Here is a 12,862-nt window from a genome sequence, read left to right on the forward strand (position 1 = left end):
AGGTTTGTTACATATGTATACTTATGCCATTTGGTGCTGACCCCCCATCATCAAGTCAGACCCATCAATTCATCATTTATTATCATGTATAATCACCAATGAATCCCTCCCTCCTCCCCCTCCCCATGATAGGCCCTAGGCCCAGTGTGTTGATGTTCACCCTTCCTGAGTCCAGTGATCTCAATTGTTCAGTCCGCACCTATGAGTGAGAACATGCGGTGTTTGGTTTTTCTCTTCTTGTGATAGTTTGCTAAGATGATGGTTTCCAGCTGCATCCATGTCCCTACAAAGGACGCAAACTCATCCTTTTTCATGGCTGCATAAGATTTCCATGGTATATACTGTGCACATTTCTTAATCCCAGTCTGTTCACAGGGTGACATTTGGGTTATTCCAAGTCTTTGCTATTGTGAATAGTGCGCGCAATAAACATACGTGTGCATGTGTCCTTTGTAGTAGAATAATTATAATCCTTTGGGTATATATCCCAGTGTGGGATGGCTGGGTCATATGGTAACATCTAGTTTCTAGATCCTTGAGGAATTGCCATACTGTTTTCCATAATGGTTGAACTAGTTTACAATCCCACCAACAGTGAATGTAAGCGAAGAGAACAAGAGTCTCTGCCAGGTAATCCAGAAAATTCTCCTGGAACTTGCCTAAGATCACCAAGGTGATACCTCTATGAATCTCCAAGAGCCAAAGCATTACTGGGCATAGGGTACACTCTAAAGCAGATAGGGCTATAGAGACCAAAAACTTAGAATTCCAGGAATACCTGGAAAGCCCTCCTAAGAAGGTTGGGTACAAACAAGGTTAGACTGCAAAGTCTATAATAAATATCTAATTCTTCAATGCCCAGAAACTGAGGAACATCCACAAGTATCAACACCATCCAGGAAAACATTACCTCACCAAAGAAACTAAATAATGTACCAGTAACCAATCCTGGAGAAGCAGAGATTTGTGAACTTTCAGACAGAGAATTCTAAATAGTTGTTTAGAGGAAGCTCAATGAAATTCAAGGTACCATGGAGCAGGAATTCAGAATCCTATCAGATACACTTAACAAAGAAATTGAAATAATTTAAAAGAATCAAGCAGAAATTTTGGAGCTGAAAAATGTAATTGACATATGGAAGAATGCATCACAATCTCCTAACAGCAGAATTGATGAAGCAGAAGAAAGAATTAGTGAACTCGAAGACAGGCTATTTGAAAATACCCAGTCAGAGGGAACAAAAGAGAAAAGAATAGAAAAGAGTAAAACATGCTTACAACATCTGCAAAATTGCCTTAAAAGGAAATTCAGAAAGCAACGCTATTTACAATAGCTACAAAAAAAATAAAACACCTAGGAATAATCTTAACCAAAGAAGTTAAAGACCTCTACAATGAGAACTATAAAACTTTGATACAAGAAATTGAAGAGGACACAAAACAAATGGAAAGATATTCCATGTTCATGGATTGGAAGACTCAATATTGTTAAAACGTGCATACTACCCAGAGCAACCTACAGATTCAATGCAATCTCCCTCAAAATATCAATGATATTCTTTATAGCAATAGAAGAAAAAAATCCAAAAACTTATATGGAACCACAAAAGACCTAGAATAGCCAAAGCTGTCCTGAACAAAAAGAACAAAACTGGAGGAATCACATTATTGGAATTCAAATTACACCACAGAGAAATAGTAACCAAAACAATATGTACTGCCATAAAAACAGACACATAGAACAATGAAACAGAATAGATAACCCAGAAATAGATCCATATATCCACAGTGAACTCATTTTTGACAAAGATCCAGGAACATATATTTGGGAAAGAATAGTGTCTTTAATAAATTGTACTGGGAAAACTGGATATTCATGTGCAGAAGAATGAAACTAGATCTCTAGCTCTCACTAGATACAAAAATCAAATAAAAATGGATTAAAGGCTTAAATCTAAGACTTCAAACTATGAAACTAAGAGAAAGCATTGGGGAAACTTTCTAGGACATTGGACTGGGCAAAGATTTCTTGAATAATATCCCATCAGCACAGGCAACCAAAGGAAAAATAGAAAAGTAGGATCACATAAAGTTAAAAAGCTTTTGTACAGCAATAGAAACAACCAACAAAGTGAAAAGACAACACACAGAATGGGAGAAAATATTTGCACACTATCCATTTGCCAAGCAATTCATAACCTGAATATTAAACATGCTCAAACAATTCAATAGGAAAAACATGTACTAATCCGATTTAAAAATGGGCAAAAGATCTGAGTATACATTTCTTAAAAGAAGACATACAAATGGCAAACAGGTATATGAAAAGGTGCTCAACATCACCGATAATCAGAGAAATGCAAATTAAAACTCCAATGAGCTATCTTCTTACCCCATTTAAAATGACTTGTATCCAAAAGAGAGGCAACAACAAATGCTGGCAAGGATGTGGAGTAAAGGGAACCTTCATATACATTGCTGGTAGGAATGTAAATTAGCGCAACCACCATGGAAAACAGTTTCGAGGTTACTCAAAAAAACAGAAAAAGAACAATCAGGTGATCCAGCAATTCCATGGCTAGGTATACAGCCCAGAAGCAAGGAAATCTCAGCATGTTGAAGAGATAGCTGCACTTTCATGTTTATTCCAGCACTATTCACAATAGCCAAGATTTGGAAACAGCCTAAGTGTCCATCAACAGAAGAATGGATACAAAAAGTATGATTATATATATATACACACACACAATGGAGTACTATTCAGCCATCAGAATGAATGAGATACTGTCATTTATAGCAACATGGATAGAACTGGAGGTGATTATGTCAAGTGAAACTAACCTAGGCACATAGAGATAAACTTCATCTCTTTTCACTTATTTGTTGAGATAGAGAGTAGAATGATAGTTACCAGAGGCTGGGAAAGGTAGTGGGGTTAAGGGGAAGGGGGATTGGTTAATAAGTACAAAAATAGGCCGGGCGCGGTGGCTCAAGACCTGTAATCCCAGCACTTTGGGAGCCGGGAGACGGGCGGGATCACGAGGTTCCAGGAGGATCGAACCATCCTGGCTAAATGGGTGAAACCCACCGTCTCTACTAAAACTACAAAAAAACCAGCGGAGCGACCTGGGCGGCGCCTGTAGTCCCAGCTTACTCGGGAGGCTGAAGGCAGTGAGAATGCGGGAACCCGGAGGCGGAGCTTGCAGTGAGCTGAGACCGGCCACTGCACTCCAGCCTGGGCGGCAGAGCGAGACCTCCGTCATCCAAAAAAAAAAAAAAAAAAAAAAAAAAGTCAAAAATATAGACAGAATGAATAAGATCTAGTATTTGATAGCACAACAGGGTTTCTACAGTCAACAATAATTTACTGCACCTTTTAAAATAACTAAAAGATATAATTGGACTGTTTGTAACACAAAGAAAGGATAAATGCTTGTGGTGATGGATACTGCATTTACTCTGATGTGATTGTTACACCTTGTATGCCTGTATCAAAATATGTTATGTATCCCTCCACAAAAATTAAAATTAAACTAGAATGAGGAAATATTAAGATTATTCTAATGACAGGGTCAAAAGAGGATTTTTTAAAAAAGATGTTAGAGATGGTTCCTCACAGAGAGGAAGTATGTTGTATGGTGACCAGCTGTTCTTTATCTTCTCCAGGACAGATGAAGAAGAAAGGCTTTAAACTGTAGCATGTGGGTTTTAGGTTATGAGCAAAGAAGAATTCCTGGCAGTGAGAGTTGTTAAGCATTGATTTAGGTTATTAAGAAAGGCTGTGAAATTTTTTTCTCCGAAGGTTTTCAAAACCAGTATAGATTTTCATCTATCTGGGCTGGGTAAGGTATTATCCTATCCAAAGGCAGATGGAATCGGGTAGATAATTCTTTAAGCTCTTGAATGGCTTAGGACTGATGGATTTGTAACTTACAGAATGAAAGTTAAATGTGAGTGTAGAGGGACTTCCAGAATGGTGAGTGAGGAGCCAGAGGACTCTCTTCTCAGTAAAATAACTATTTAATTGATAAAAATTATAAAAAGTCATTTAAACGTCTCTGGACATTGTCATAAGGTCACACAGCAAATGGAGAAATACTCATTCAAGAAAATCCATTGAGCAGTAAGAACACCAAGAGTCTGTGACATTTGAGTCATAACCTTTGCCTCTAGCCCAGCTCTGTGTTTAGGAAACTATTTTCTGGGTGTCCCACTCTGTGCAGGTGCAGCCAAGAAGATGAAGAAGTGAGAGTAGAGAGGAGAAGGGCTCCCTCATCCCTAGGCTCCCAGTCCAGTGCTATCTTTTCACCCTGCCCACCCTTTGGGCCCTTTGTTGCAAAAGCTCTATATAGGACAGGAGTGGCTGAAAGGATTAAGTCTCCCATCCACCACCAGCCCCTACTCCCAGGGCAGAAGTGCTAACCCAGGTATGGCAGACTGAGAATATATGTGCCCCTATCACTCATGCCCTAGCAATGTGGAAGTTCTGTGCTTAGATGGGTAAGCTGAGATCAGGGGCTACCACCTCCTATTCCAGCACCCACCGGTAGAGCAAGGGTGTGAATCCAGGAGAGGTGAGCCACCATTCCTGCTCGCAGCTCCTATGCTGGGAGATTGTGCTCAGTGGGAGAGGCAGGCTGTAAACAGCTCAGTTGGAGGGAACTGAGTTTGTTTGAAACAGAATATGGGAATTCCAGGTCTAAGGGAGTTGAAAACAATGGAAATATTGGTGGAAAGCAATTATGAGGGTGTTGGTAGCTCCATGATACTGAGAGCAACAAGTGAAAAAGCAAAACAGCCAGAAGTCTAATAGACAGAACAACAGAAAGAAACAGCTAAGAATACTCCTGTGGATTCACAGCCGACTCTGTGGATCAGAAAGGGCTGTGCGTACGTGTTAGGGACCTACTCAAGAGCAATCAGAAGAGGACTTGGACAGACTTGAAATCACTCCCAAAACTGCAAACATATCTATCATCAACATCGGGCAGAAGATTCACTGGCACAAGGGTTTTAAGCACACCTCTTCCTGAACACTGGCTGAATGATAAGCTACCCTGACCCAAAAATAATTCCTAGGAATTCAGGGTTAAAAACAAAAGCACATGCGTCCCTGGCAGTTTGGAAGATAGTGTGCATACTCAAAGTGGTGCCCTCTTAGAGGCAATTAGAGACAAGAACTTCAAAGCTACTAGTCCCTGGGCTGATTGTGGGCAAAACTACCACCCTCTTGAATTGCAATAGCAGCCCCCAAGTCACACACACATACATCCAACAATAAGGGATAAAAGTCTAACAGAGCTTTATTTTGACTAATTAGTATCTTCTTTTGACCAATAAGTAGCTTATGGTGACTCAGGGGCAACCCCTAGGAAACCAGGCTAAAAGGTAAAAAAACAAGGGGAAAATAATCTGAGCTGAAACATGAGAGGCTACACATTACATGGAAAACAGGCCTCACAGAATTAGTTCAGCCAAATCACCAAACAAACAAATGATCAAGCAAACATCAGCACCCCAGGGGATATTCATATCCAAGTTTGCTTCAAGATATTCTCCAAAATGTCCAGTTTTCAACAAAAAATTATGAGACATGCACAGAAGCAGAAAAGAATGACAGATAAACAGGAAACATACTAGGCAATAGAAACTGTCTTTAAGGGACCAAGATGTCGGATTTAGTAGACAGAGACTTCAAAGCATTTATTAAAATTATGTTCAAAGAACTAAAGAAAATCATATCTAAAGGATCAAAGGAAACCTGATGACAATGTTTTATCAAATAGAGACTATCAATGAAGAGATAGAAAGGCTTAAAAAGAAAAACCAAATGGAAATTCTGAAGTTGAAAAGTACTATAACTAAAATGAAAAATTCACTAGAGGTGCTCAAAATGAGGGGAGAAGAATAAGCAAACGCAAACTTAGTTCAGTAGAGAGGACCTTCCACCTCCTTTAGAATTAAGAACAGAGAGAAAAAAGAATGGAGGAAAAACAAAAAACAAAAAACAAACACCAGTATCTCAGAGAAACCTGGTACACCATTAACCAAGGAACATGTGTATAGTGGGAGTACCAAAAGGGAATAGAGAAAAAAAGAAGTGATAAAAGTATTTGAGGAAATTGTCCAGGTGTGGTGGCTCATGCCTGTAATCCCAGCACTTCGGGAGGCCAAGGATCACTTGAGGTCAGGCGTTTGAGAACAGCCTGGCAAAAATGGTGAAACCTCATCTCCACTAAAAAATACTAAAAATACAAAAATTAGCCAGGTGTGGTGGTGAGCACCTGTAGTCTCAGTTACTTGGGAGGCTGAAGCAGGAGAATCACTTGAACCTGTGAGGAGGAGGTTGCAGTGAGCCGAGATGGCACCACTTTGCTCCAGCCTGGGTGACAGAGCAAGACTGTGACTCAAAAAAAGGAAAAAAAAAAAAAAAAAAAAAAAAGAAAGAAGGAATGGCTGAAAACTTCCAAATTTAATGAGAGCCACTAATCTATACACCCAGCAAGCTCAACCAACTCCAAGTGGGACAAACACACACAAATCTACAGACATGTCATAATCAAAAGGTTGAAAGCCAAAAATAAATAGAAAAGCTTGAAAGCAGTAACAAAAAAAGATTCATCATGCACAAGGGAACCCCAGTAAGATAAACAATTAACTTCTCATCAGAAACAATGGAGGTAAGAAATCAGCAGGACAGTATATTGAAAATGTGAGTGTGCAACTGGGGTCTGGACTTTGTGAACATGATTCCCCGATTACTTTATGCCATTTATTTGTTTTTCTCTCTTTATTCTGTACAATTTCTTCATTATTCCCCACATTGGTATCTCCTGACAGTTTCTGAATCTTGGAGAAGAAAATATTTTGTTCTTCAGAACAGATTCATCAAAGTTTCAAAAATAGTTTTGGACCTTCCACCTCCTCTAGGATTAAGGATGTATCTTTGATTCTTATCTAAATAAAGAAGATAAAAGTTTTCAAAGAATATTATCTTGCTTTTAGCTTGAGAGAATAAATGTCTCTGTTGGACATCTGCTGTTTTTACTTTCTCTGCATCTCTTCCTTTTTCTTAAGATGGTACACCTTGGTGACATTTTGGGGAACCATGCCTTCTGTCTTCTCAGTCCATGTGGCTTATCTGCGACTGATCTAAACTTCTGGCTCTATGTGAGCATGTGACAGAAATGGACTCAATCAGAGATTTTCATTACTCTGTCCATACTTACAGGTTCAGAGATGAACACATAACCCATGTCATACTGATGAGACTCAATTTGGGGAGTGTGGTTAGAATAATTTTGAAGAAGAAAACATTTCTTTTTTTGAGAAAAAATATTATAAATGGAAAATTTATAGTGATATGTGTTTATGGGGTACAAAGTGATGTTATGATTTATAAATACAATATGAAATAAATAAATCAAGCTAATTAATCTATCCATAACCTCAAATACTCTTTTTGTGGTAAGAACGTGTGAAATTTACTCTCTTAGCATTTTTGAAATGTACAATACATTATTATTAACTATAGTCACAACACTGTGTGATAGATCTTCAAAATAAAAAATATTATTTCTCCTCTCTGAGATTTTCTGCCCATTGGCCATCATCTCATTCTCCCTACCCCCAGGAGATGACATTCATGAGGGTTACTCAGCCGGTAAGATATAATGCTGAGGGTGTCATGGGCTACCAGGAGGAGCGGGCCCCCTGAAATGTAGGCTAACACAGGAAAAAATAGAATGGAGAGACCAAGAGACAGAAACCTTGTCCTCGTGGCATTATTTGAGCCCATAATCTCTCTGTGACCAATGCCACTCCAATTTTGATTAAATGAACAATATGTCCTTTTTTGCGTATCAAGTTTGAGTTGGGTTACTATTGATCACAAGTAAAAGAGTAATGAATAATGATATTTTCTTCTACACTTTTCAATTACTTGAGTCTGTGTTCATTTTACGACTAAAAATAAAATAAAATAAAAATTAAAAAAAAACTTTCTATAAGAGACAAAACAGAAATAGGTACAAAGACTAAAAAATAACTCAAGATGATATCTTAAAAAGCCATTCTCTCTTTTTGGGGATTTCTAGTTTTAAAACTGGTGTAACTTCAATAATGAATTCAAGAAACTGATGCCAATTTGGTCTTCTAACAGCTCATGTGTTGGCCAATGCCCAGTAGGTGATGTCCATCTTCGTGTGAACACATCCATTGTTAGTGTGCCTATTTCCTGTTAACCATCTAGGCCTGGAGAGGTTGTGGAGGTTAGGGTGGAGGGCAGGGTGGACAGAGGTGATTAGCAAGAGAACCCTGAACATTAACTCAGGGCCTTGTTGAGCTATGTAGGACATACTAAAAGATCCAAGGAGGCCACATTTAAAAATAGCATAATGAAATTAGTACACTGCAGTCTGCCCTGAGGAGCAGACATGACCTGACTTGATGAAGTTTCACATACAAAATGGATTTTATTTTTAGGGCATTCTATCTGGGATAACAATGGCTCTGCTGATAGGAAGGTAGTGGGTATAGTTTGTCTTCGTGGCTGGCACTTACGCTTGAAAAGAACAAAATAGCATATTTAAACTGTCAAGCCCTAATTGTTTCATTAGATGGTGGTAGTCTTTGACAAAAGGAGCCGGCTAACTGCTGAAAGCAAGAATGATGAGCAGTAATTCTGGCAGGGCACTGGGGCGCTGCACTAGTTACCTCTCCTCCTTTGTTTCTTCCCAGTTCATCTCTGTTACAAGAGGAAGTCTCATTTTCTAATGTAATGACTGCTATTAAAATCAGTTAAAAGTCTTTCATGAGCTCTGTGGTATATCTTCTACATATTTTTAGATATGAATGAGCTTCGGAGGCGAGTTCTAGCATTTGTATTCATCTATTGGGGTCTCTAGCATCCAGTTTAATATCAATTATACTAATGAAGGATATTAATATAGGACTTTAACCCAGCAGGATCTTAAAGTGATTTACACATTTTATACATTATGGATGAAATGTTTTGTTTACCACTAACTTGAGCCATCTCACTTTTGACAGTAAATACCACACCACCACCAACTGCCTCTCCTATGCAGAAAACGGAGACCCTCCCGTCCGACAGAAATGAAAAAGGACTTTTTGGTAGGCAAAAGGCAAGAACTCAGCTTAGTATCTTGACGGGGCACAGTAGAGGAAGCCCCGGGCTAGGCATTTATGGTAAATAAAGCAGCTTCCACATATTAATTTTATAAAGCATTTCTGCTCTTCCCTCTAACGCTGCACATCTGTGAGGTATCAGGGGAGAGACAGAATGGGGGGTGCGGAGGGAGAGTTCTGATTTATTTCTTGCTGCTCAGTGGAAGAAAGACCCACAGCATGTTTTCCATTTACACACATTTGAGAATTTAAAGGCTGCTTAGAATGAGAGGGTGGTTATATTTCATCAAGAGACATCATAAAAGCTTTCTCCAGTCTGAAACACAAAAAAATCAGATCCCATAGATAGCTATTTTTTCTCAGGTACAAGGAACCAAATGTGATTAATGCCTTTCTCAAGGGCCCCAGCCTGCCTTTCCCCATCCAGAGAGGGCTCACAGAGGGATTCTTCCAGCAGCCCCAGGCCTCTGTTCTTGGCAGGGCAGGAGGGAGACTCCTCCGCTGGGTGGGCTGTGTGGAACCTCTGCTGTGGAGGCTGCCCCTCTAAGTTCAGAAAGCTGATTTATCTTTGATTCAGGTTTTTAAATTAGCCTTGTTTAAAACCATCTATCTTTTTCCAAGGGCAGCTTTGCTTTTAGCCAAGCCTCACATTACGTACTGTATATAAATTTCCACTGAGTTGTTTCCCAGATTCTAGAGTCTGAAATGTTGAAGCCCAAGTTTATCATCATTCAGGCCAAGCTGGAGAAATCTTGTCCTTGTCAGACATTGGTTCCGAGCCTGAATGTGCCCTCTACTATTTAAGTTCTTGTTCAACATTAAATGATGATTTTGTTGGGGAAATGCTCATCATTTAAACCCTCCCTGCCATGACTTGGATGTGGATAGATAAAGAATCTTAATAATTTAAAAACCTCATTAAGTGAAAAGAAACCAGTCCTGGGAATGTAGAAAGTGACTCCCTGAACTTAACTAAAATCTGATTTGGAACGATGGTACTTGCAGCTTTTTTTTTTGACTATCCGGTGAAGATGTGCTGCAAAATCCAAGGATTCCTTCAGAATCCAAGGGAGATTCATCAAGAAGGAAACAGCAACTTGGATGCAGCTTGTGGGTTAGAGAATAAACAGGCAGAAACTGACCATATCAGGTAGAAGCAGGGCAACTGTCAGGGTGTGGCAAAACACGTTTCCAGCACAGTCTTTTTACCAGTGTGGACAGGACTTCAGCTGCTGCTTTCAGCGTGTGCTGACACAGGGCTTCCCTTACTCCCCTGACTCATGGCCATTTCCACAGGCTTAGCCTCCGCCCAGCATGCTCCGTTGAAATGAAAAATGATCAAAAGCTGGAGATGGGACCTTTGCCATTAGGGACCATCGATGAGAGGGAAATACAGTCTCATTTTCAAAGTTTGATTTGTTCTGACACAGGTAGGAATACATTTCCATGCTCTAATTTGGCAATCTGGTTTCCTAAGTAATAAAGTAAGCAAAACCCCTAAAGATTATTTAACATGTCTAAAGGCATATGAATGTGTATAAAGACATATTAAAAATCATGTCTATAATTTTCCAACAATATATAAATATTATATAGATCAAGGGAGAAAGGGATTTAATTATTACAACATGATTTTAGCTCTGAAAAAAATCTTAGAAATTGTATATTGCATATATTCCCAGTTTTCTTTCTTTTGTAAATGCAAACAAATAGCCTGGAAACCTGGAAGCTATAGTAAGTAACCTAGTCATGCATATTGAAGCAAAACTGCTTCATCTGGGGTTAAATTAAAAAATATTTTTAAAAAGTTTCTTCTAGGTCTAATTATTGATCAAAATTGCCATCTGTAGGTTAATGAGTACACTTAACTCTTTGCTATCTATTTTTTTCACTCTGAAAAATTAGTGGTCACATTGTCTTCATGGATTGTTGTGTTATCCACAGAAATTAACTGAATGTTAAATAAACACTTTGCATAGTAACTTCTCTAAGTTTAAGGAGAGTTATCATCAAGCCATTAACAATAACTCACATTCCAGTAGAATCACCAAATTGTAATCTTGGTTGTAAGTTGAATTAGGAATCTGCCATCATGGAGCCTTTGGATAGACTTCATGAGACTATCTCAGAATATGTGTGGGATTATAGAATGATAGGGCTGGAAATGAATTTAAGGGCATCTAACTCAACAGAAAGGGAGACAGGCCTAGTGAAGTTAATCTGGTAAGTCGTTAGAGATGGAGATGGCCTCCATTTATCCATTTGTAACTAGAGACCTTCAAAGACCATCTAGCAGCATTAGTATAAAAGGTAAAAATGATCTTAGAATTCTGTTGTTCTTTTTGTGATTAAAAAAAAATCCCTCAGAGTTTCTTTAGGGAAATGAGGGATCAAGCTTAGTAACCAGGGTCTTGTGGTCATTTTTAAATGTTATCTTTTACAAATACTCAAATACAAAACCCAAATTTCTGCCCCAAGTGGGAGCAGAACAGTGCAAGAAAGAGAGTCCACTCAAAATCCTTCTGCATCTGCCACAGCCCTAATCTTTCCAAAGAAATGTGAGCCTAGAGGAGCTCTAAGGTACCTTTCAACCCAGAGGTCTGAGATTCCACCATAAAGCATGTGGGGAGCTGCTATTTACCGAAATGCTTAACTTACAGTTCACATATATAACATTCTTCCTCTCATTCCTTGCTGCTCATCCATTACATCTCCAACTCTTGCATTTATTCACCTAGAGCATCCATCTCTTATTCTTGTGGACAGTTAATGAGAGATCAAAATAATTTGGCCAGCATTGGAAAATACAAAATACATTCAAGAGTTTCATAACAGGATTGTTATAAAACGGCATAGCATAACTACTAAGACTCAGATAAAGCAAAACAAAAAATCTACAAACATTGGGATTTTCTTATGCCTTAATGCATTTATATGTAATAATAGTATATGTAAAATGTTAATGCTTTTAAACTCACACTAGGTCAGCCTGACCTAGCAGTATCCCTGACATTACTGAAAAAAATAAAATCTGGCATATCTGCATGATACTGGTTAACTCCATGGGTACTGGGATGAAGGAACATTTAGAAAATATGGCTCAACTGACCATGACCCATAAGAGTTGAATAATTTTTGATGTAGACAATAGGGTAATGATTCCAGGGTAGGATGACTCTCATAATAAAGGGGCACTCTAATTTTGTGCTGGGGGAACAAGACATTAGACACTATTGAATAAACTGCCTAGGGAGAATTTAAGTGATATTATAATTTTTACGCTACAACCCCAGATCTCTCTCTAAAACTCTACTCTCCGTTATCACCTCCCCTTTTGTACTAGACATCAATAATGAGAAATCGTACTGTCACCTCAACTGTAATATCTCTTAAATAAAATTTCTCTTGCCTTTGAGCTCTGCTTTTTAATTTTCCTGTATTTGATAAAGATCTTCTCTAGGTTACCCAGGTTTGAAATGCTGGAGCTACCTGTGACTCATACATCTGTTTTACTAATGAAACCTGGATTTTGTCTAAGAACTGACTTGTTATTCTTTACTCATCTTTTGATGATGTTATTGTTATTTGACTTCATTCATTGTTCAACTTTCCTCTGGGTTTTATTAATACATTCAGTTTCAGTTCAAGGCTTTTTTTCATGCAGTTTTGCCAGATTTATGCCCTTGCTCTTCCTCTTCTCTAACCTTCAACA

This window comes from Rhinopithecus bieti, unplaced genomic scaffold, assembly GCF_001698545.2.
Source record: "Rhinopithecus bieti isolate Rb0 unplaced genomic scaffold, ASM169854v2 scaffold_39883, whole genome shotgun sequence".
In the NCBI taxonomy this organism is placed as follows: Eukaryota; Metazoa; Chordata; class Mammalia; order Primates; family Cercopithecidae; genus Rhinopithecus; species Rhinopithecus bieti.